This window comes from Osmerus mordax, chromosome 8 (assembly GCF_038355195.1).
Source record: "Osmerus mordax isolate fOsmMor3 chromosome 8, fOsmMor3.pri, whole genome shotgun sequence".
NCBI classification, from domain to species: Eukaryota; Metazoa; Chordata; class Actinopteri; order Osmeriformes; family Osmeridae; genus Osmerus; species Osmerus mordax.
This window is the reverse complement of record NC_090057.1, coordinates 17,036,084-17,056,971: the sequence shown is the minus strand read 5'-3', so window position 1 is coordinate 17,056,971 and position 20,888 is coordinate 17,036,084. Positions and strand designations below refer to the sequence as shown.

The following is a 20,888-nucleotide window of genomic DNA, read 5'->3' as shown; positions in this document are numbered from 1 at the left end:
GACTTTGCTTGAACAATCAATGTAAATCCACTCAGAACATGATCCTTTCGTCCAAGTTCCATTCAAGAACTTGGAACAGTCATCAATGGGGGTAGGACAGTGAACACAGCCACACCTTTCCACCAGATTCCTGCTCTGAAAAGAACATCTGCATCTTCATCATGGATAGTGAGACCACTCCTTAGAAACACATTTCTCAAAAACAAACTATAGAAATGATCCCTGAAAGTATAGTCTTGGTTGTTGGACTGGGAACAACCTGGCTTTATATCTTGAGGAGCACATACGCACCACTGGGTTCCAAAGCCAATTGAATGGTCGACACCTGTAACAATCAATTATGCTAAAGCTGCGACACGTGGAATGTGTCTCTTGGTCAGACATTTCACACAGAGTTCTGAAATCTTCCACATGACAAAACATTGCATGGAGAACCAAATTGTTCATTTGTATCCGTGGATTCCTTCCATAGAGAGAACCAAATTCAGCTAAACTTGGCACGGATCTAAGTATTGATCAACATCAAGGCCGTTGTTGCAATCCCTCCACATCCCAGCAGTGTCGCAAATCGCACAGTCCAGCGCATCATGAGACAGATGCAAACATTACTGTGACTGACTTTGCTTGAACAATCAATGTAAATCCACTCAGAACATGATCCTTTCGTCCAAGTTCCATTCAAGAACTTGGAACAGTCATCAATGGTGGTAGGACAGTGAACACAGCCACACCTTTCCACCAGATTCCTGCTCAGAAAGGAACATCTTCATAATGGATAGTGAGACCACGCCTTAGAAACACATTTCACAAAAACAAACTATAGAAATGATCCCTGAAAGTATAGTCTTGGTTGTTAGACTGGGAACAACCTGGCTTTATATCTCGAGGAGCACATACGCACCACTGGGTTCCAAAGCCAATTGAATGGTCGACACCTGTAACAATCAATTATGCTAAAGCCGCGACACGTGGAATGTGTCTCTTGGTCAAAGACATTTCAGGCAGAGTTCTGAAATCTTCCACATGACAAAACGTTACATAGAGAACTAAGTTGTTCATTTGTATCCGTGGATTCCTTGCATAGAGAGAACCAAATTCAGCTAAACTTGGCACGGATATAAGTATTGATCAACATCAAGGCCGTTGTTGCACTCCCTCCACATCCCAGCAGTGTCGTCAATTGCACAGTCCAGCGCATCATGAGACAGATGCAAACATTACTGTGACTGACTTTGCTTGAACAATCAATGTAAATCCACTCAGAATAGGACAGTGAACACAGCCACACCTTTCCACCAGATTCCTGCTCAGTAAGGAACATTTGCATCTTCATCATGGATAGAGAGACCACTCCTTACAAACACATTTCTCAAAAACAAACTATAGAAATGATCCCTGAAAGTATAATCTTGGTTGTTGGACTGGGAACAACCTGGCTTTATATCTTGAGGAGCACATACGCACCACTGGGTTCCAAAGCCAATTGAACGGTCGACATCTGTAACAATCAATTATGCTAAAGCCGCGACACGTGGAATGTGTCTCTTGGTCAAAGACATTTCAGGCAGAGTTCTGAAATCTTCCACATGACAAACTTTTGCATAGAGAACTAAGTTGTTCATTTGTATTCGTGGATTCCTTGCATAGAGAGAACCAAATTCAGCTAAACTTGGCACGGATCTAAGTATTGATCAACATCAAGGCCGTTGTTGCAATCCCTCCACATCCCAGCAGTGCCGCAAATCGCACAGTCCAGCGCATCATGAGACGGATGCAAACATTACTGTGACTGACTTTGCTTGAACAATCAATGTAAATCCACTCAGAACATGATCCTTTCGTCCAAGTTCCATTCAAGAACTTGGAACAGTCATCAATGGGGGTAGGACAGTGAACACAGCCACACCTTTCCACCAGATTCCTGCTCTGAAAAGAACATCTGCATCTTCATCATGGATAGTGAGACCACTCCTTAGAAATACATTTCTCAAAAACAAACTATAGAAATGATCCCTGAAAGTATAATCTTGGTTGTTGGACTGGGAACAACCTGGCTTTATATCTTGAGGAGCACATACGCACCACTGGGTTCCAAAGCCAATTGAACGGTCGACATCTGTAACAATCAATTATGCTAAAGCCGCGACACGTGGAATGTGTCTCTTGGTCAAAGACATTTCAGGCAGAGTTCTGAAATCTTCCACATGACAAACTTTTGCATAGAGAAATAAGTTGTTCATTTGTATTCGTGGATTCCTTGCATAGAGAGAACCAAATTCAGCTAAACTTGGCACGGATCTAAGTATTGATCAACATCAAGGCCGTTGTTGCAATCCCTCCACATCCCAGCAGTGCCGCAAATTGCACAGTCCAGCGCATCATGAGACGGATGCAAACATTACTGTGACTGACTTTGCTTGAACAATCAATGTAAATCCACTCAGAACATGATCCTTTCGTCCAAGTTCCATTCAAGAACTTGGAACAGTCATCAATGGGGGTAGGACAGTGAACACAGCCACACCTTTCCACCAGATTCCTGCTCTGAAAAGAACATCTGCATCTTCATCATGGATAGTGAGACCACTCCTTAGAAACACATTTCTCAAAAACAAACTATAGAAATGATCCCTGAAAGTATAGTCTTGGTTGTTGGACTGGGAACAACCTGGCTTTATATCTTGAGGAGCACATACGCACCACTGGGTTCCAAAGCCAATTGAATGGTCGACACCTGTAACAATCAATTATGCTAAAGCTGCGACACGTGGAATGTGTCTCTTGGTCAGACATTTCACACAGAGTTCTGAAATCTTCCACATGACAAAACATTGCATAGAGAACCAAATTGTTCATTTGTATCCGTGGATTCCTTCCATAGAGAGAACCAAATTCAGCTAAACTTGGCACGGATCTAAGTATTGATCAACATCAAGGCCGTTGTTGCAATCCCTCCACATCCCAGCAGTGTCGCAAATCGCACAGTCCAGCGCATCATGAGACAGATGCAAACATTACTGTGACTGACTTTGCTTGAACAATCAATGTAAATCCACTCAGAACATGATCCTTTCGTCCAAGTTCCATTCAAGAACTTGGAACAGTCATCAATGGTGGTAGGACAGTGAACACAGCCACACCTTTCCACCAGATTCCTGCTCAGAAAGGAACATCTTCATAATGGATAGTGAGACCACGCCTTAGAAACACATTTCACAAAAACAAACTATAGAAATGATCCCTGAAAGTATAGTCTTGGTTGTTAGACTGGGAACAACCTGGCTTTATATCTCGAGGAGCACATACGCACCACTGGGTTCCAAAGCCAATTGAATGGTCGACACCTGTAACAATCAATTATGCTAAAGCCGCGACACGTGAAACGTGTCTCTTGGTCAGACATTTCAAACAGAGTTCTGAAATCTTCCACATGACAAAACGTTGCATAGAGAACTAAATTGTTCATTTGTATCCGTGGATTCCTTGCATAGAGAGAACCAAATTCAGCTAAACTTGGCACGGATCTAAGTATTAATCAACATCAAGGCCGTTGTTGCAATCCCTCCACATCTCAGCAGTGTCGCAAATCGCACAGTCCAGCGCATCATGAGACAGATGCAAACATTACTGTGACTGACTTTGCTTGAACAATCAATGTAAATCCAGTCAGAACATGATCCTTTCGTCCAAGTTCCATTCAAGAACTTGGAACAGTCATCAATGGTGGTAGGACAGTGAACACAGCCACACCTTTCCACCAGATTCCTGCTCAGAAAGGAACATCTGCATCTTCATCATGGATAGTGAGACCACTCCTTAGAAACACATTTCTCAAAAACAAACTATAGAAATGATCCCTGAAAGTATAGTCTTGGTTGTTGGACTGGGAACAACCTGGCTTTATATCTCGAGGAGCGCATACGCACCACTGGGTTCCAAAGCCAATTGAATGGTCGACACCTGTAACAATCAATTATGCTAAAGCTGCGACACGTGGAATGTGTCTCTTGGTCAGACATTTCACGCAGAGTTCTGAAATCTTCCACATGACAAAATGTTACATAGAGAACTAAGTTGTTCATTTGTATCCGTGGATTCCTTGCATAGAGAGAACCAAATTCAGCTAAACTTGGCACGGATATAAGTATTGATCAACATCAAGGCCGTTGTTGCACTCCCTCCACATCCCAGCAGTGTCGTCAATTGCACAGTCCAGCGCATCATGAGACAGATGCAAACATTACTGTGACTGACTTTGCTTGAACAATCAATGTAAATCCACTCAGAATAGGACAGTGAACACAGCCACACCTTTCCACCAGATTCCTGCTCAGTAAGGAACATTTGCATCTTCATCATGGATAGTGAGACCACTCCTTAGAAATACATTTCTCAAAAACAAACTATAGAAATGATCCCTGAAAGTACAATCTTGGTTGTTGGACTGGGAACAACCTGGCTTTATATCTTGAGGAGCACATACGCACCACTGGGTTCCAAAGCCAATTGAACGGTCGACATCTGTAACAATCAATTATGCTAAAGCCGCGACACGTGGAATGTGTCTCTTGGTCAAAGACATTTCAGGCAGAGTTCTGAAATCTTCCACATGACAAACTTTTGCGTAGAGAACTAAGTTGTTCATTTGTATTCGTGGATTCCTTGCATAGAGAGAACCAAATTCAGCTAAACTTGGCACGGATCTAAGTATTGATCAACATCAAGGCCGTTGTTGCAATCCCTCCACATCCCAGCAGTGCCGCAAATCGCACAGTCCAGCGCATCATGAGACGGATGCAAACATTACTGTGACTGACTTTGCTTGAACAATCAATGTAAATCCACTCAGAACATGATCCTTTCGTCCAAGTTCCATTCAAGAACTTGGAACAGTCATCAATGGGGGTAGGACAGTGAACACAGCCACACCTTTCCACCAGATTCCTGCTCTGAAAAGAACATCTGCATCTTCATCATGGATAGTGAGACCACTCCTTAGAAACACATTTCTCAAAAACAAACTATAGAAATTATCCCTAAAAGTATAGTCTTGGTTGTTGGACTGGGAACAACCTGGCTTTATATCTTGAGGAGCACATACGCACCACTGGGTTCCAAAGCCAATTGAATGGTCGACACCTGTAACAATCAATTATGCTAAAGCTGCGACACGTGGAATGTGTCTCTTGGTCAGACATTTCACGCAGAGTTCTGAAATCTTCCACATGACAAAACATTGCATAGAGAACCAAATTGTTCATTTGTATCCGTGGATTCCTTCCATAGAGAGAACCAAATTCAGCTAAACTTGGCACGGATCTAAGTATTGATCAACATCAAGGCCGTTGTTGCAATCCCTCCACATCCCAGCAGTGTCGCAAATCGCACAGTCCAGCGCATCATGAGACAGATGCAAACATTACTGTGACTGACTTTGCTTGAACAATCAATGTAAATCCACTCAGAACATGATCCTTTCGTCCAAGTTCCATTCAAGAACTTGGAACAGTCATCAATGGTGGTAAGACAGTGAACACAGCCACACCTTTCCACCAGATTCCTGCTCAGAAAGGAACATCTGCATCTTCATCATGGATAGTGAGACCACGCCTTAGAAACACATTTTACAAAAACAAACTATAGAAATGATCCCTGAAAGTATAGTCTTGGTTGTTGGACTGGGAACAACCTGGCTTTATATCTTGAGGAGCACATACGCACCACTGGGTTCCAAAGCCAATTGAACAGTCGACATCTGTAACAATCAATTATGCTAAAGCCGCGACACGTGGAATGTGTCTCTTAGTCAAAGACATTTCAGGCAGAGTTCTGAAAACTTCCACATGACAAAATTTTGTATATAGAACTAAATTGTTCATTTGTATCCGTGGATTCCTTGCATAGAGAGAACCAAATTCAGCTAAACTTGGCACGGATCTAAGTATTGATCAACATCAAGGCCGTTGTTGCACTCCCTCCACATCCTAGCAGTGTCGTAAATAGCACAGTCCAGCGCATCATGAGACAGATGCAAACATTACTGTGACTGACTTCGCTTGAACAAACAATGTAAATCCACTCAGAACATGATCCTTTCGTCCAAGTTCCATTCAAGAACTTGGAACAGTCCTCAATGGTGGTAGGACAGTGAACACAGCCACACCTTTCCACCAGATTCCTGCTCAGAAAGGAACATCTGCATCTTCATCATGGATAGTGAGACCACTCCTTAGAAACACATTTCTCAAAAACAAACTATAGAAATAATCCCTGAAAGTATAGTGTTGGTTGTTGGACTGGGAACAACCTGGCTTTATATCTTGAGGAGCACATACGCACCACTGGGTTCCAAAACCAATTGAATGGTCGACACCTGTAACAATCAATTATGCTAAAGCTACGACACGTGGAACGTGTCTCTTGGTCAAAGACATTTCACGCAGAGTTCTGAAATCTTCCACATGACAAAATGTTACATAGAGAACTAAGTTGTTCATTTGTATCCGTGGATTCCTTGCATAGAGAGAACCAAATTCAGCTAAACTTGGCACGGATATAAGTATTGATCAACATCAAGGCCGTTGTTGCACTCCCTCCACATCCCAGCAGTGTCGTCAATTGCACAGTCCAGCGCATCATGAGACAGATGCAAACATTACTGTGACTGACTTTGCTTGAACAATCAATGTAAATCCACTCAGAACATGATCCTTTCGTCCAAGTTCCATTCAAGAACTTGGAACAGTCATCAATGGTGGTAGGACAGTGAACACAGCCACACCTTTCCACCAGATTCCTGCTCAGAAAGGAACATCTGCATCTTCATCATGGATAGTGAGACCACTCCTTAGAAACACATTTCTCAAAAACAAACTATAGAAATGATCCCTGAAAGTATAATCTTGGTTGTTGGACTGGGAACAACCTGGCTTTATATCTTGAGGAGCACATACGCACCACTGGGTTCCAAAGCCAATTGAACGGTCGACATCTGTAACAATCAATTATGCTAAAGCCGCGACACGTGGAATGTGTCTCTTGGTCAAAGACATTTCAGGCAGAGTTCTGAAATCTTCCACATGACAAACTTTTGCATAGAGAACTAAGTTGTTCATTTGTATCCGTGGATTCCTTGCATAGAGAGAACCAAATTCAGCTAAACTTGGCACGGATCTAAGTATTGATCAACATCAAGGCCGTTGTTGCAATCCCTCCACATCCCAGCAGTGTCGCAAATCGCACAGTCCAGCGCATCATGAGACAGATGCAAACATTACTGTGACTGACTTTGCTTGAACAATCAATGTAAATCCACTCAGAATAGGACAGGGAACACAGCCACACCTTTCCACCAGATTCCTGCTCAGTAAGGAACATTTGCATCTTCTTCATGGATAGTGAGACCACTCCTTAGAAACACATTTCTCAAAAACAAACTATAGAAATGATCCCTGAATGTATAATCTTGGTTGTTGGACTGGGAACAACCTGGCTTTATATCTTGAGGAGCACATACGCACCACTGGGTTCCAAAGCCAATTGAACGGTCGACATCTGTAACAATCAATTATGCTAAAGCCGCGACACGTGGAATGTGTCTCTTGGTCAAAGACATTTCAGGCAGAGTTCTGAAATCTTCCACATGACAAACTTTTGCATAGAGAACTAAGTTGTTCATTTGTATTCGTGGATTCCTTGCATAGAGAGAACCAAATTCAGCTAAACTTGGCACGGATCTAAGTATTGATCAACATCAAGGCCGTTGTTGCAATCCCTCCACATCCCAGCAGTGCCGCAAATCGCACAGTCCAGCGCATCATGAGACAGATGCAAACATTACTGTGACTGACTTTACTTGAACAATCAATGTAAATGCACTCAGAACATTATCCTTTCGTCCAAGTTCCATTCAAGAACTTGGAACAGTCATCAATGGTGGTAGGACAGTGAACACAGCCACACCTTTCCACCAGATTCCTGCTCAGAGAGGAACATCTGCATCTTCATCATGGATAGTGAGACCACGCCTTAGAAACACATTTTACAAAAACAAACTATAGAAATGATCCCTGAAAGTATAGTCTTGGTTGTTGGACTGGGAACAACCTGGCTTTATATCTTGAGGAGCACATACGCACCACTGGGTTCCAAAGCCAATTGAATGGTCGACACCTGTAACAATCAATTATGCTAAAGCTGCGACACGTGGAACGTGTCTCTTGGTCAGACATTTCACGCAGAGTTCTGAAATCTTCCACATGACAAAACGTTGCATAGAGAACTAATTTGTTCATTTGTATCCGTGGATTCCTTGCATAGAGAGAACCAAATTCAGCTAAACTTGGCACGGATCTAAGTATTAATCAACATCAAGGCCGTTGTTGCAATCCCTCCACATCCCAGCAGTGTCGCAAATCGCACAGTCCAGCGCATCATGAGACAGATGCAAACATTACTGTGACTGACTTTGCTTGAACAATCAATGTAAATCCACTCAGAACATGATCCTTTCGTCCAAGTTCCATTCAAGAACTTGGAACAGTCATCAATGGTGGTAGGACAGTGAACACAGCCACACCTTTCCACCAGATTCCTGCTCAGAAAGGAACATCTTCATCATGGATAGTGAGACCACGCCTTAGAAACACATTTCACAAAAACAAACTATAGAAATGATCCCTGAAAGTATAGTCTTGGTTGTTAGACTGGGAACAACCTGGCTTTATATCATGAGGAGCACATACGCACCACTGGGTTCCAAAGCCAATTGAATGGTCGACACCTGTAACAATCAATTATGCTAAAGCTGCGACACGTGGAACGTGTCTCTTGGTCAGACATTTCACGCAGAGTTCTGAAATCTTCCACATGACAAAACGTTGCATAGAGAACTAAATTGTTCATTTGTATCCGTGGATTCCTTGCATAGAGAGAACCAAATTCAGCTAAACTTGGCACGGATCTAAGTATTAATCAACATCAAGGCCGTTGTTGCAATCCCTCCACATCCCAGCAGTGTCGCAAATCGCACAGTCCAGCGCATCATGAGACAGATGCAAACACTACTGTGACTGACTTTGCTTGAACAATCAATGTAAATGCACTCAGAACTTTATCCTTTCGTCCAAGTTCCATTCAAGAACTTGGAACAGTCATCAATGGTGGTAGGACAGTGAACACAGCCACACCTTTCCACCAGATTCCTGCTCAGAAAGGAACATCTGCATCTTCATCATGGATAGTGAGACCACTCCTTACAAACACATTTCACAAAAACAAACTATAGAAATGATCCCTGAAAGTATAGTCTTGGTTGTTGGACTGGGAACAACCTGGCTTTATATCTCGAGGAGCACATACGCACCACTGGGTTCCAAAACCAATTGAATGGTCGACACCTGTAACAATCAATTATGCTAAAGCTACGACACGTGGAACGTGTCTCTTGGTCAAAGACATTTCACGCAGAGTTCTGAAATCTTCCACATGACAAAATGTTACATAGAGAACTAAGTTGTTCATTTGTATCCGTGGATTCCTTGCATAGAGAGAACCAAATTCAGCTAAACTTGGCACGGATATAAGTATTGATCAACATCAAGGCCGTTGTTGCACTCCCTCCACATCCCAGCAGTGTCGTCAATTGCACAGTCCAGCGCATCATGAGACAGATGCAAACATTACTGTGACTGACTTTGCTTGAACAATCAATGTAAATCCACTCAGAACATGATCCTTTCGTCCAAGTTCCATTCAAGAACTTGGAACAGTCATCAATGGTGGTAGGACAGTGAACACAGCCACACCTTTCCACCAGATTCCTGCTCAGAAAGGAACATCTGCATCTTCATCATGGATAGTGAGACCACTCCTTAGAAACACATTTCTCAAAAACAAACTATAGAAATGATCCCTGAAAGTATAATCTTGGTTGTTGGACTGGGAACAACCTGGCTTTATATCTTGAGGAGCACATACGCACCACTGGGTTCCAAAGCCAATTGAACGGTCGACATCTGTAACAATCAATTATGCTAAAGCCGCGACACGTGGAATGTGTCTCTTGGTCAAAGACATTTCAGGCAGAGTTCTGAAATCTTCCACATGACAAACTTTTGCATAGAGAACTAAGTTGTTCATTTGTATCCGTGGATTCCTTGCATAGAGAGAACCAAATTCAGCTAAACTTGGCACGGATCTAAGTATTGATCAACATCAAGGCCGTTGTTGCAATCCCTCCACATCCCAGCAGTGTCGCAAATCGCACAGTCCAGCGCATCATGAGACAGATGCAAACATTACTGTGACTGACTTTGCTTGAACAATCAATGTAAATCCACTCAGAATAGGACAGGGAACACAGCCACACCTTTCCACCAGATTCCTGCTCAGTAAGGAACATTTGCATCTTCTTCATGGATAGTGAGACCACTCCTTAGAAACACATTTCTCAAAAACAAACTATAGAAATGATCCCTGAAAGTATAATCTTGGTTGTTGGACTGGGAACAACCTGGCTTTATATCTTGAGGAGCACATACGCACCACTGGGTTCCAAAGCCAATTGAACGGTCGACATCTGTAACAATCAATTATGCTAAAGCCGCGACACGTGGAATGTGTCTCTTGGTCAAAGACATTTCAGGCAGAGTTCTGAAATCTTCCACATGACAAACTTTTGCATAGAGAACTAAGTTGTTCATTTGTATTCGTGGATTCCTTGCATAGAGAGAACCAAATTCAGCTAAACTTGGCACGGATCTAAGTATTGATCAACATCAAGGCCGTTGTTGCAATCCCTCCACATCCCAGCAGTGCCGCAAATCGCACAGTCCAGCGCATCATGAGACGGATGCAAACATTACTGTGATTGACTTTGCTTGAACAATCAATGTAAATCCACTCAGAACATGATCCTTTCGTCCAAGTTCCATTCAAGAACTTGGAACAGTCATCAATGGGGGTAGGACAGTGAACACAGCCACACCTTTCCACCAGATTCCTGCTCTGAAAAGAACATCTGCATCTTCATCATGGATAGTGAGACCACTCCTTAGAAACACATTTCTCAAAAACAAACTCTAGAAATTATCCCTGAAAGTATAGTCTTGGTTGTTGGACTGGGAACAACCTGGCTTTTTATCTCGAGGAGCGCATACGCACCACTGGGTTCCAAAGCCAATTGAATGGTCGACACCTGTAACAATCAATTATGCTAAAGCTGCGACACGTGGAATGTGTCTCTTGGTCAGACATTTCACGCAGAGTTCTGAAATCTTCCACATGACAAAACATTGCATAGAGAACCAAATTGTTCATTTGTATCCGTGGATTCCTTCCATAGAGAGAACCAAATTCAGCTAAACTTGGCACGGATCTAAGTATTGATCAACATCAAGGCCGTTGTTGCAATCCCTCCACATCCCAGCAGTGTCGCAAATCGCACAGTCCAGCGCATCATGAGACAGATGCAAACATTACTGTGACTGACTTTGCTTGAACAATCAATGTAAATCCACTCAGAACATGATCCTATCGTCCAAGTTCCATTCAAGAACTTGGAACAGTCATCAATGGTGGTAGGACAGTGAACACAGCCACACCTTTCCACCAGATTCCTGCTCAGAAAGGAACATCTGCATCTTCATCATGGATAGTGAGACCACTCCTTAGAAACAAATTTCTCAAAAACAAACTATAGAAATGACCCCTGAAAGTATAGTCTTGGTTGTTGGGCTGGGAACAACCTGGCTTTTTATCTCGAGGAGCGCATACGCACCACTGGGTTCCAAAGCCAATTGAATGGTCGACACCTGTAACAATCAATTATGCTAAAGCTACGACACGTGGAACGTGTCTCTTGGTCAAAGACATTTCACGCAGAGTTCTGAAATCTTCCACATGACAAAATGTTACATAGAGAACTAAGTTGTTCATTTGTATCCGTGGATTCCTTGCATAGAGAGAACCAAATTCAGCTAAACTTGGCACGGATATAAGTATTGATCAACATCAAGGCCGTTGTTGCACTCCCTCCACATCCCAGCAGTGTCGTCAATTGCACAGTCCAGCGCATCATGAGACAGATGCAAACATTACTGTGACTGACTTTGCTTGAACAATCAAAGTAAATCCACTCAGAATAGGACAGTGAACACAGCCACACCTTTCCACCAGATTCCTGCTCAGTAAGGAACATTTGCATCTTCATCATGGATAGAGAGACCACTCCTTAGAAACACATTTCTCATAAACAAACTATAGAAATGATCCCTGAAAGTATAATCTCGGTTGTTGGACTGGGAACAACCTGGCTTTATATCTTGAGGAGCACATACGCACCACTGGGTTCCAAAGCCAATTGAACGGTCGACATCTGTAACAATCAATTATGCTAAAGCCGCGACACGTGGAATGTGTCTCTTGGTCAAAGACATTTCAGGCAGAGTTCTGAAATCTTCCACATGACAAACTTTTGCATAGAGAACTAAGTTGTTCATTTGTATTCGTGGATTCCTTGCATAGAGAGAACCAAATTCAGCTAAACTTGGCACGGATCTAAGTATTGATCAACATCAAGGCCGTTGTTGCAATCCCTCCACATCCCAGCAGTGCCGCAAATCGCACAGTCCAGCGCATCATGAGACGGATGCAAACATTACTGTGACTGACTTTGCTTGAACAATCAATGTAAATCCACTCAGAACATGATCCTTTCGTCCAAGTTCCATTCAAGAACTTGGAACAGTCATCAATGGGGGTAGGACAGTGAACACAGCCACACCTTTCCACCAGATTCCTGCTCTGAAAAGAACATCTGCATCTTCATCATGGATAGTGAGACCACTCCTTATAAACACATTTCTCAAAAACAAACTATAGAAATTATCCCTGAAAGTATAGTCTTGGTTGTTGGACTGGGAACAACCTGGCTTTATATCTCGAGGAGCGCATACGCACCACTGGGTTCCAAAGCCAATTGAATGGTCGACACCTGTAACAATCAATTATGCTAAAGCTGCGACACGTGGAATGTGTCTCTTGGTCAGACATTTCACGCAGAGTTCTGAAATCTTCCACATGACAAAACATTGCATAGAGAACCAAATTGTTCATTTGTATCCGTGGATTCCTTCCATAGAGAGAACCAAATTCAGCTAAACTTGGCACGGATCTAAGTATTGATCAACATCAAGGCCGTTGTTGCAATCCCTCCACATCCCAGCAGTGTCGCAAATCGCACAGTCCAGCGCATCATGAGACAGATGCAAACATTACTGTGACTGACTTTGCTTGAACAATCAATGTAAATCCACTCAGAACATGATCCTTTCATCCAAGTTCCATTCAAGAACTTGGAACAGTCATCAATGGTGGTAGGACAGTAAACACAGCCCACCTTTCCACCAGATTCCTGCTCAGAAAGGAACATCTGCATCTTCATCATGGATAGTGAGACCACTCCTTAGAAACACATTTCTCAAAAACAAACTATAGAAATTATCCCTGAAAGTATAGTCTTGGTTGTTGGACTGGGAACAACCTGGCTTTATATCTCGAGGAGCACATACGCACCACTGGGTTCCAAAGCCAATTGAATGGTCGACACCTGTAACAATCAATTATGCTAAAGCTGCGACACGTGGAATGTGTCTCTTGGTCAGACATTTCACGCAGAGTTCTGAAATCTTCCACATGACAAAACGTTGCATAGAGAACCAAATTGTTCATTTGTATCCGTGGATTCCTTCCATAGAGAGAACCAAATTCAGCTAAACTTGGCACGGATCTAAGTATTGATCAACATCAAGGCCGTTGTTGCACTCCCTCCACATCCCAGCAGCGTCGTAAATAGCACAGTCCAGCGCATCATGAGACAGATGCAAACATTACTGTGACTGACTTTGCTTGAACAATCAATGTAAATCCACTCAGAACATGATCCTTTCATCCAAGTTCCATTCAAGAACTTGGAACAGTCATCAATGGTGGTAGGACAGTAAACACAGCCACACCTTTCCACCAGATTCCTGCTCAGAAAGGAACATCTGCATCTTCATCATGGATAGTGAGACCACTCCTTAGAAACACATTTCTCAAAAACAAACTATAGAAATGACCCCTGAAAGTATAGTCTTGGTTGTTGGACTGGGAACAACCTGGCTTTTTATCTCGAGGAGCGCATACGCACCACTGGGTTCCAAAGCCAATTGAATGGTCGACACCTGTAACAATCAATTATGCTAAAGCTACGACACGTGGAACGTGTCTCTTGGTCAAAGACATTTCACGCAGAGTTCTGAAATCTTCCACATGACAAAATGTTACATAGAGAACTAAGTTGTTCATTTGTATCCGTGGATTCCTTGCATAGAGAGAACCAAATTCAGCTAAACTTGGCACGGATATAAGTATTGATCAACATCAAGGCCGTTGTTGCACTCCCTCCACATCCCAGCAGTGTCGTCAATTGCACAGTCCAGCGCATCATGAGACAGATGCAAACATTACTGTGACTGACTTTGCTTGAACAATCAATGTAAATCCACTCAGAATAGGACAGTGAACACAGCCACACCTTTCCACCAGATTCCTGCTCAGTAAGGAACATTTGCATCTTCATCATGGATAGAGAGACCACTCCTTAGAAACACATTTCTCAAAAACAAACTATAGAAATGATCCCTGAAAGTATAATCTTGGTTGTTGGACTGGGAACAACCTGGCTTTATATCTTGAGGAGCACATACGCACCACTGGGTTCCAAAGCCAATTGAACGGTCGACATCTGTAACAATCAATTATGCTAAAGCCGCGACACGTGGAATGTGTCTCTTGGTCAAAGACATTTCAGGCAGAGTTCTGAAATCTTCCACATGACAAACTTTTGCATAGAGAACTAAGTTGTTCATTTGTATTCGTGGATTCCTTGCATAGAGAGAACCAAATTCAGCTAAACTTGGCACGGATCTAAGTATTGATCAACATCAAGGCCGTTGTTGCAATCCCTCCACATCCCAGCAGTGCCGCAAATCGCACAGTCCAGCGCATCATGAGACGGATGCAAACATTACTGTGACTGACTTTGCTTGAACAATCAATGTAAATCCACTCAGAACATGATCCTTTCGTCCAAGTTCCATTCAAGAACTTGGAACAGTCATCAATGGGGGTAGGACAGTGAACACAGCCACACCTTTCCACCAGATTCCTGCTCTGAAAAGAACATCTGCATCTTCATCATGGATAGTGAGACCACTCCTTACAAACACATTTCTCAAAAACAAACTATAGAAACGATCCCTGAAAGTATAGTCTTGGTTGTTGGACTGGGAACAACCTGGCTTTATATCTCGAGGAGCGCATACGCACCACTGGGTTCCAAAGCCAATTGAATGGTCGACACCTGTAACAATCAATTATGCTAAAGCTGCGACACGTGGAATGTGTCTCTTGGTCAGACATTTCACGCAGAGTTCTGAAATCTTCCACATGACAAAATGTTACATAGAGAACTAAGTTGTTCATTTGTATCCGTGGATTCCTTGCATAGAGAGAACCAAATTCAGCTAAACTTGGCACGGATATAAGTATTGATCAACATCAAGGCCGTTGTTGCACTCCCTCCACATCCCAGCAGTGTCGTCAATTGCACAGTCCAGCGCATCATGAGACAGATGCAAACATTACTGTGACTGACTTTGCTTGAACAATCAATGTAAATCCACTCAGAAAAGGACAGTGAACACAGCCACACCTTTCCACCAGATTCCTGCTCAGTAAGGAACATTTGCATCTTCATCATGGATAGTGAGACCACTCCTTAGAAATACATTTCTCAAAAACAAACTATAGAAATGATCTCTGAAAGTATAATCTTGGTTGTTGGACTGGGAACAACCTGGCTTTATATCTTGAGGAGCACATACGCACCACTGGGTTCCAAAGCCAATTGAACGGTCGACATCTGTAACAATCAATTATGCTAAAGCCGCGACACGTGGAATGTGTCTCTTGGTCAAAGACATTTCAGGCAGAGTTCTGAAATCTTCCACATGACAAACTTTTGCATAGAGAACTAAGTTGTTCATTTGTATTCGTGGATTCCTTGCATAGAGAGAACCAAATTCAGCTAAACTTGGCACGGATCTAAGTATTGATCAACATCAAGGCCGTTGTTGCAATCCCTCCACATCCCAGCAGTGCCGCAAATCGCACAGTCCAGCGCATCATGAGACGGATGCAAACATTACTGTGACTGACTTTGCTTGAACAATCAATGTAAATCCACTCAGAACATGATCCTTTCGTCCAAGTTCCATTCAAGACCTTGGAACAGTCATCAATGGGGGTAGGACAGTGAACACAGCCACACCTTTCCACCAGATTCCTGCTCTGAAAAGAACATCTGCATCTTCATCATGGATAGTGAGACCACTCCTTAGAGACACATTTCTCAAAAACAAACTATAGAAATTATCCCTGAAAGTATAGTCTTGGTTGTTGGACTGGGAACAACCTGGCTTTATATCTTGAGGAGCACATACGCACCACTGGGTTCCAAAGCCAATTGAATGGTCGACACCTGTAACAATCAATTATGCTAAAGCTGCGACACGTGGAATGTGTCTCTTGGTCAGACATTTCACGCAGAGTTCTGAAATCTTCCACATGACAAAACGTTGCATAGAGAACCAAATTGTTCATTTGTATCCGTGGATTCCTTCCATAGAGAGAACCAAATTCAGCTAAACTTGGCACGGATCTAAGTATTGATCAACATCAAGGCCGTTGTTGCACTCCCTCCACATCCCAGCAGTGTCGTAAATAGCACAGTCCAGCGCATCATGAGACAGATGCAAACATTACTGTGACTGACTTTGCTTGAACAATCAATGTAAATCCAGTCAGAACATGATCCTTTCGTCCAAGTTCCATTCAAGAACTTGGAACAGTCATCAATGGTGGTAGGACAGTGAACACAGCCACACCTTTCCACCAGATTCCTGCTCAGAAAGGAACATCTGCATCTTCATCATGGATAGTGAGACCACTCCATAGAAACACATTTCTCAAAAACAAACTATAGAAATGATCCCTGAAAGTATAGTCTTAGTTGTTGGACTGGGAACAACCTGGCTTTATATCTCGAGGAGCACATACGCACCACTGGGTTCCAAAGCCAATTGAATGGTCGACACCTGTAACAATCAATTATGCTAAAGCTACGACACGTTGAACGTGTCTCTTGGTCAAAGACATTTCCCGCAGAGTTCTGAAATCTTCTACATGACAAAACGTTACATAGAGAATTAAGTTGTTCATTTGTATCCGTGGATTCCTTGCATAGAGAGAACCAAATTCAGCTAAACTTGGCACGGATCTAAGTATTGATCAACATCAAGGCCGTTGTTGCACTCCCTCCACATCCCAGCAGTGTCGTAAATAGCACAGTCCAGCGCATCATGAGACAGATGCAAACATTACTGTGACTGACTTTGCTTGAACAATCAATGTAAATCCACTCAGAACATGATCCTCTCGTCCAAGTTCCATTCAAGAACTTGGAACAGTCATCAATGGTGGTAGGACAGTGAACACAGCCACACCTTTCCACCAGATTCCTGCTCAGAAAGGAACATCTGCATCTTCATCATGGATAGTGAGACCACTCCTTAGAAACACATTTCTCAAAAACAAACTATAGAAATGATCCCTGAAAGTATAGTCTTGGTTGTTGGACTGGGAACAACCTGGCTTTATATCTCGAGGAGCACATACGCACCACTGGGTTCCAAAGCCAATTGAATGGTCGACACCTGTAACAATCAATTATGCTAAAGCTACGACACGTGGAACGTGTCTCTTGGTCAAAGACATTTCCCGCAGAGTTCTGAAATCTTCCACATGACAAAACGTTACATAGAGAACTAAGTTGTTCATTTGTATCCGTGGATTCCTTGCATAGAGAGAACCAAATTCAGCTAAACTTGGCACGGATATAAGTATTGATCAACATCAAGGCCGTTGTTGCACTCCCTCCACATCCCAGCAGTGTCGTCAATTGCACAGTCCAGCGCATCATGAGACAGATGCAAACATTACTGTGACTGTCTTTGCTTGAACAATCAATGTAAATCCACTCAGAACATGATCCTTTCGTCCAAGTTCCATTCAAGAACTTGGAACAGTCCTCAATGGTGGTAGGACAGTGAACACAGCCACACCTTTCCACCAGATTCCTGCTCAGAAAGGAACATCTGCATCTTCATCATGGATAGTAAGACCACGCCTTAAAAACACATTTTACAAAAACAAACTATAGAAATTATCCCTGAAAGTATAGTCTTGGTTGTTGGACTGGGAACAACCTGGCTTTATATCTTGAGGAGCACATACGCACCACTGGGTTCCAAAGCCAATTGAACGGTCGGCATCTGTAACAATCAATTATGCTAAAGCCGCGACACGTGGAATGTGTCTCTTGGTCAAAGACATTTCAGGCAGAGTTCTGAAATCTTCCACATGACAAAATTTTGCATAGAGAACTAAATTGTTCATTTGTATCCGTGGATTCCTTGCATAGAGAGAACCAAATTCAGCTAAACTTGGCACGGATCTAAGTATTGATCAACATCAAGGCCGTTGTTGCACTCCCTCCACATCCCAGCAGTGTCGTAAATAGCACAGTCCAGCGCATCATGAGACAGATGCAAACATTACTGTGACTGACTTTGCTTGAACAATCAATGTAAATCCACTCAGAACATGATCCTTTCGTCCAAGTTCCATTCAAGAATAGTCATCAATAGTGGTAGGACAGTGAACACAGCCACACCTTTCCACCAGATTCCTGCTCAGAAAGGAACATCTGCATCTTCATCATGGATAGTGAGACCACTCCTTAGAAACACATTTCTCAAAAACAAACTATAGAAATGATCCCTGAAAGTATAGTCTTGGTTGTTGGACTGGGAACAACCTGGCTTTATATCTCGAGGAGCACATACGCACCACTGGGTTCCAAAGCCAATTGAATGGTCGACACCTGTAACAATCAATTATGCTAAAGCTACGACACGTGGAACGTGTCTCTTGGTCAAAGACATTTCCCGCAGAGTTCTGAAATCTTCCACATGACAAAACGTTGCATAGAGAACTAAATTGTTCATTTGTATCCGTGGATTCCTTGCATAGAGAGAACCAAATTCAGCTAAACTTGGCACGGATCTAAGTATTAATCAACATCAAGGCCGTTGTTGCAATCCCTCCACATCCCAGCAGTGTCGCAAATCGCACAGTCCAGCGCATCATGAGACAGATGCAAACATTACTGTGACTGACTTTGCTTGAACAATCAATGTAAATCCACTCAGAACATGATCCTCTCGTCCAAGTTCCATTCAAGAACTTGGAACAGTCATCAATGGTGGTAGGACAGTGAACACAGCCACACCTTTCCACCAGATTCCTGCTCAGAAAGGAACATCTGCATCCTCATCATGGATAGTGAGACCACTCCTTAGAAACACATTTCTCAAAAACAAACTATAGAAATGATCCCTGAAAGTATAGTCTTGGTTGTTGGACTGGGAACAACCTGGCTTTATATCTCGAGGAGCACATACGCACCACTGGGTTCCAAAGCCAATTGAATGGTCGACACCTGTAACAATCAATTATGCTAAAGCTACGACACGTGGAACGTGTCTCTTGGTCAAAGACATTTCCCGCAGAGTTCTGAAATCTTCCACATGACAAAACGTTACATAGAGAACTAAGTTGTTCATTTGTATCCGTGGATTCCTTGCATAGAGAGAACCAAATTCAGCTAAACTTGGCACGGATATAAGTATTGATCAACATCAAGGCCGTTGTTGCACTCCCTCCACATCCCAGCAGTGTCGTCAATTGCACAGTCCAGCGCATCATGAGACAGATGCAAACATTACTGTGACTGTCTTTGCTTGAACAATCAATGTAAATCCACTCAGAACATGATCCTTTCGTCCAAGTTCCATTCAAGAACTTGGAACAGTCCTCAATGGTGGTAGGACAGTGAACACAGCCACACCTTTCCACCAGATTCCTGCTCAGAAAGGAACATCTGCATCTTCATCATGGATAGTGAGACCACTCCTTAGAAACACATTTCTCAAAAACAAACTATAGAAATAATCCCTGAAAGTATAGTGTTGGTTGTTGGACTGGGAACAACCTGGCTTTATATCTTGAGGAGCACATACGCACCACCTGGTTCCAAAGCCAATTGAATGGTCGACACCTGTAACAATCAATTATGCTAAAGCTGCGACACGTGGAACGTGTCTCTTGGTCAGACATTTCACGCAGAGTTCTGAAATCTTCCACATGACAAAACGTTGCATAGAGAACTAAGTTGTTCATTTGTATCCGTGGATTCCTTGCATAGAGAGAACCATATTCAGCTAAACTTGGCACGTATCTAAGTATTGATCAACATCAAGGCCGTTGTTGCACTCCCTCCACATCCCAGCAGTGTCGCAAAACGCACAGTCCAGCGCATCATGAGACAGATGCAAACATTACTGTGACTGACTTTGCTTGAACAATCAATGTAAATCCACTCAGAACATGATCCTTTCGTCCAAGTTCCATTCAAGAACTTGGAACAGTCATCAATGGTGGTAGGACAGTGAACACAGCCACACCTTTCCACCAGATTCCTGCTCAGAAAGGAACATCTGCATCTTCATCATGGATAGTGAGACCACGCCTTAGAAACACATTTTACAAAAACAAACTATAGAAATGATCCCTGAAAGTATAGTCTTGGTTGTTGGACTGGGAACAACCTGGCTTTATATCTTGAGGAGCACATACGCACCACTGGGTTCCAAAGCCAATTG

The 20,888-nt window shown here is 42.8% G+C and overlaps 27 non-coding genes and 8 pseudogenes across 27 annotated transcripts; all 35 read right to left on the bottom strand.

Annotated features, from left to right (window-relative positions):
* Positions 1 to 26: 26 nt before the first annotated feature.
* On the bottom strand, positions 27 to 238 carry LOC136948249 (small nucleolar RNA U3). The gene has a single exon (XR_010877125.1). It is a non-coding gene; the product is annotated as a small nucleolar RNA U3 (small nucleolar RNA).
* A 404-nt stretch (positions 239 to 642) lies between these two features.
* Positions 643 to 848, bottom strand: LOC136948372 (small nucleolar RNA U3). Its single transcript, XR_010877241.1, has one exon. It is a non-coding gene; the product is annotated as a small nucleolar RNA U3 (small nucleolar RNA).
* A 406-nt stretch (positions 849 to 1,254) lies between these two features.
* Positions 1,255 to 1,411, bottom strand: LOC136948572 (small nucleolar RNA U3; annotated as a pseudogene).
* Positions 1,412 to 1,817: 406 nt separating this feature from the next.
* LOC136948252 (small nucleolar RNA U3) lies at positions 1,818 to 2,029 on the bottom strand. The gene has a single exon (XR_010877128.1). It is a non-coding gene; the product is annotated as a small nucleolar RNA U3 (small nucleolar RNA).
* A 406-nt stretch (positions 2,030 to 2,435) lies between these two features.
* LOC136948248 (small nucleolar RNA U3) lies at positions 2,436 to 2,647 on the bottom strand. The gene has a single exon (XR_010877124.1). It is a non-coding gene; the product is annotated as a small nucleolar RNA U3 (small nucleolar RNA).
* A 404-nt stretch (positions 2,648 to 3,051) lies between these two features.
* Positions 3,052 to 3,257, bottom strand: LOC136948371 (small nucleolar RNA U3). The gene has a single exon (XR_010877240.1). It is a non-coding gene; the product is annotated as a small nucleolar RNA U3 (small nucleolar RNA).
* A 404-nt stretch (positions 3,258 to 3,661) lies between these two features.
* LOC136948257 (small nucleolar RNA U3) lies at positions 3,662 to 3,873 on the bottom strand. The gene has a single exon (XR_010877133.1). It is a non-coding gene; the product is annotated as a small nucleolar RNA U3 (small nucleolar RNA).
* Positions 3,874 to 4,277: 404 nt separating this feature from the next.
* On the bottom strand, positions 4,278 to 4,434 carry LOC136948578 (small nucleolar RNA U3; annotated as a pseudogene).
* A 406-nt stretch (positions 4,435 to 4,840) lies between these two features.
* LOC136948323 (small nucleolar RNA U3) lies at positions 4,841 to 5,052 on the bottom strand. Its single transcript, XR_010877195.1, has one exon. It is a non-coding gene; the product is annotated as a small nucleolar RNA U3 (small nucleolar RNA).
* A 404-nt stretch (positions 5,053 to 5,456) lies between these two features.
* On the bottom strand, positions 5,457 to 5,668 carry LOC136948521 (small nucleolar RNA U3). The gene has a single exon (XR_010877343.1). It is a non-coding gene; the product is annotated as a small nucleolar RNA U3 (small nucleolar RNA).
* A 406-nt stretch (positions 5,669 to 6,074) lies between these two features.
* On the bottom strand, positions 6,075 to 6,286 carry LOC136948399 (small nucleolar RNA U3). The gene has a single exon (XR_010877266.1). It is a non-coding gene; the product is annotated as a small nucleolar RNA U3 (small nucleolar RNA).
* A 406-nt stretch (positions 6,287 to 6,692) lies between these two features.
* LOC136948181 (small nucleolar RNA U3) lies at positions 6,693 to 6,904 on the bottom strand. Its single transcript, XR_010877062.1, has one exon. It is a non-coding gene; the product is annotated as a small nucleolar RNA U3 (small nucleolar RNA).
* A 406-nt stretch (positions 6,905 to 7,310) lies between these two features.
* On the bottom strand, positions 7,311 to 7,467 carry LOC136948584 (small nucleolar RNA U3; annotated as a pseudogene).
* Positions 7,468 to 7,873: 406 nt separating this feature from the next.
* On the bottom strand, positions 7,874 to 8,085 carry LOC136948473 (small nucleolar RNA U3). The gene has a single exon (XR_010877328.1). It is a non-coding gene; the product is annotated as a small nucleolar RNA U3 (small nucleolar RNA).
* Positions 8,086 to 8,489: 404 nt separating this feature from the next.
* On the bottom strand, positions 8,490 to 8,695 carry LOC136948276 (small nucleolar RNA U3). The gene has a single exon (XR_010877150.1). It is a non-coding gene; the product is annotated as a small nucleolar RNA U3 (small nucleolar RNA).
* A 404-nt stretch (positions 8,696 to 9,099) lies between these two features.
* LOC136948474 (small nucleolar RNA U3) lies at positions 9,100 to 9,311 on the bottom strand. The gene has a single exon (XR_010877329.1). It is a non-coding gene; the product is annotated as a small nucleolar RNA U3 (small nucleolar RNA).
* A 406-nt stretch (positions 9,312 to 9,717) lies between these two features.
* Positions 9,718 to 9,929, bottom strand: LOC136948180 (small nucleolar RNA U3). Its single transcript, XR_010877061.1, has one exon. It is a non-coding gene; the product is annotated as a small nucleolar RNA U3 (small nucleolar RNA).
* A 406-nt stretch (positions 9,930 to 10,335) lies between these two features.
* LOC136948580 (small nucleolar RNA U3) lies at positions 10,336 to 10,492 on the bottom strand (annotated as a pseudogene).
* A 406-nt stretch (positions 10,493 to 10,898) lies between these two features.
* On the bottom strand, positions 10,899 to 11,110 carry LOC136948432 (small nucleolar RNA U3). Its single transcript, XR_010877294.1, has one exon. It is a non-coding gene; the product is annotated as a small nucleolar RNA U3 (small nucleolar RNA).
* Positions 11,111 to 11,514: 404 nt separating this feature from the next.
* Positions 11,515 to 11,726, bottom strand: LOC136948246 (small nucleolar RNA U3). Its single transcript, XR_010877122.1, has one exon. It is a non-coding gene; the product is annotated as a small nucleolar RNA U3 (small nucleolar RNA).
* Positions 11,727 to 12,132: 406 nt separating this feature from the next.
* LOC136948581 (small nucleolar RNA U3) lies at positions 12,133 to 12,289 on the bottom strand (annotated as a pseudogene).
* Positions 12,290 to 12,695: 406 nt separating this feature from the next.
* Positions 12,696 to 12,907, bottom strand: LOC136948331 (small nucleolar RNA U3). The gene has a single exon (XR_010877203.1). It is a non-coding gene; the product is annotated as a small nucleolar RNA U3 (small nucleolar RNA).
* Positions 12,908 to 13,311: 404 nt separating this feature from the next.
* On the bottom strand, positions 13,312 to 13,522 carry LOC136948351 (small nucleolar RNA U3). Its single transcript, XR_010877222.1, has one exon. It is a non-coding gene; the product is annotated as a small nucleolar RNA U3 (small nucleolar RNA).
* A 404-nt stretch (positions 13,523 to 13,926) lies between these two features.
* LOC136948202 (small nucleolar RNA U3) lies at positions 13,927 to 14,138 on the bottom strand. Its single transcript, XR_010877082.1, has one exon. It is a non-coding gene; the product is annotated as a small nucleolar RNA U3 (small nucleolar RNA).
* Positions 14,139 to 14,544: 406 nt separating this feature from the next.
* On the bottom strand, positions 14,545 to 14,701 carry LOC136948569 (small nucleolar RNA U3; annotated as a pseudogene).
* Positions 14,702 to 15,107: 406 nt separating this feature from the next.
* Positions 15,108 to 15,319, bottom strand: LOC136948344 (small nucleolar RNA U3). Its single transcript, XR_010877215.1, has one exon. It is a non-coding gene; the product is annotated as a small nucleolar RNA U3 (small nucleolar RNA).
* Positions 15,320 to 15,723: 404 nt separating this feature from the next.
* Positions 15,724 to 15,880, bottom strand: LOC136948579 (small nucleolar RNA U3; annotated as a pseudogene).
* Positions 15,881 to 16,286: 406 nt separating this feature from the next.
* Positions 16,287 to 16,498, bottom strand: LOC136948416 (small nucleolar RNA U3). Its single transcript, XR_010877281.1, has one exon. It is a non-coding gene; the product is annotated as a small nucleolar RNA U3 (small nucleolar RNA).
* Positions 16,499 to 16,902: 404 nt separating this feature from the next.
* On the bottom strand, positions 16,903 to 17,114 carry LOC136948262 (small nucleolar RNA U3). The gene has a single exon (XR_010877137.1). It is a non-coding gene; the product is annotated as a small nucleolar RNA U3 (small nucleolar RNA).
* Positions 17,115 to 17,520: 406 nt separating this feature from the next.
* LOC136948232 (small nucleolar RNA U3) lies at positions 17,521 to 17,732 on the bottom strand. Its single transcript, XR_010877109.1, has one exon. It is a non-coding gene; the product is annotated as a small nucleolar RNA U3 (small nucleolar RNA).
* Positions 17,733 to 18,138: 406 nt separating this feature from the next.
* On the bottom strand, positions 18,139 to 18,350 carry LOC136948335 (small nucleolar RNA U3). The gene has a single exon (XR_010877206.1). It is a non-coding gene; the product is annotated as a small nucleolar RNA U3 (small nucleolar RNA).
* A 406-nt stretch (positions 18,351 to 18,756) lies between these two features.
* Positions 18,757 to 18,961, bottom strand: LOC136948494 (small nucleolar RNA U3; annotated as a pseudogene).
* Positions 18,962 to 19,367: 406 nt separating this feature from the next.
* LOC136948228 (small nucleolar RNA U3) lies at positions 19,368 to 19,579 on the bottom strand. The gene has a single exon (XR_010877105.1). It is a non-coding gene; the product is annotated as a small nucleolar RNA U3 (small nucleolar RNA).
* Positions 19,580 to 19,985: 406 nt separating this feature from the next.
* Positions 19,986 to 20,197, bottom strand: LOC136948398 (small nucleolar RNA U3). Its single transcript, XR_010877265.1, has one exon. It is a non-coding gene; the product is annotated as a small nucleolar RNA U3 (small nucleolar RNA).
* A 404-nt stretch (positions 20,198 to 20,601) lies between these two features.
* On the bottom strand, positions 20,602 to 20,813 carry LOC136948176 (small nucleolar RNA U3). The gene has a single exon (XR_010877057.1). It is a non-coding gene; the product is annotated as a small nucleolar RNA U3 (small nucleolar RNA).
* Between the last annotated feature and the right edge of the window lie 75 nt (positions 20,814 to 20,888).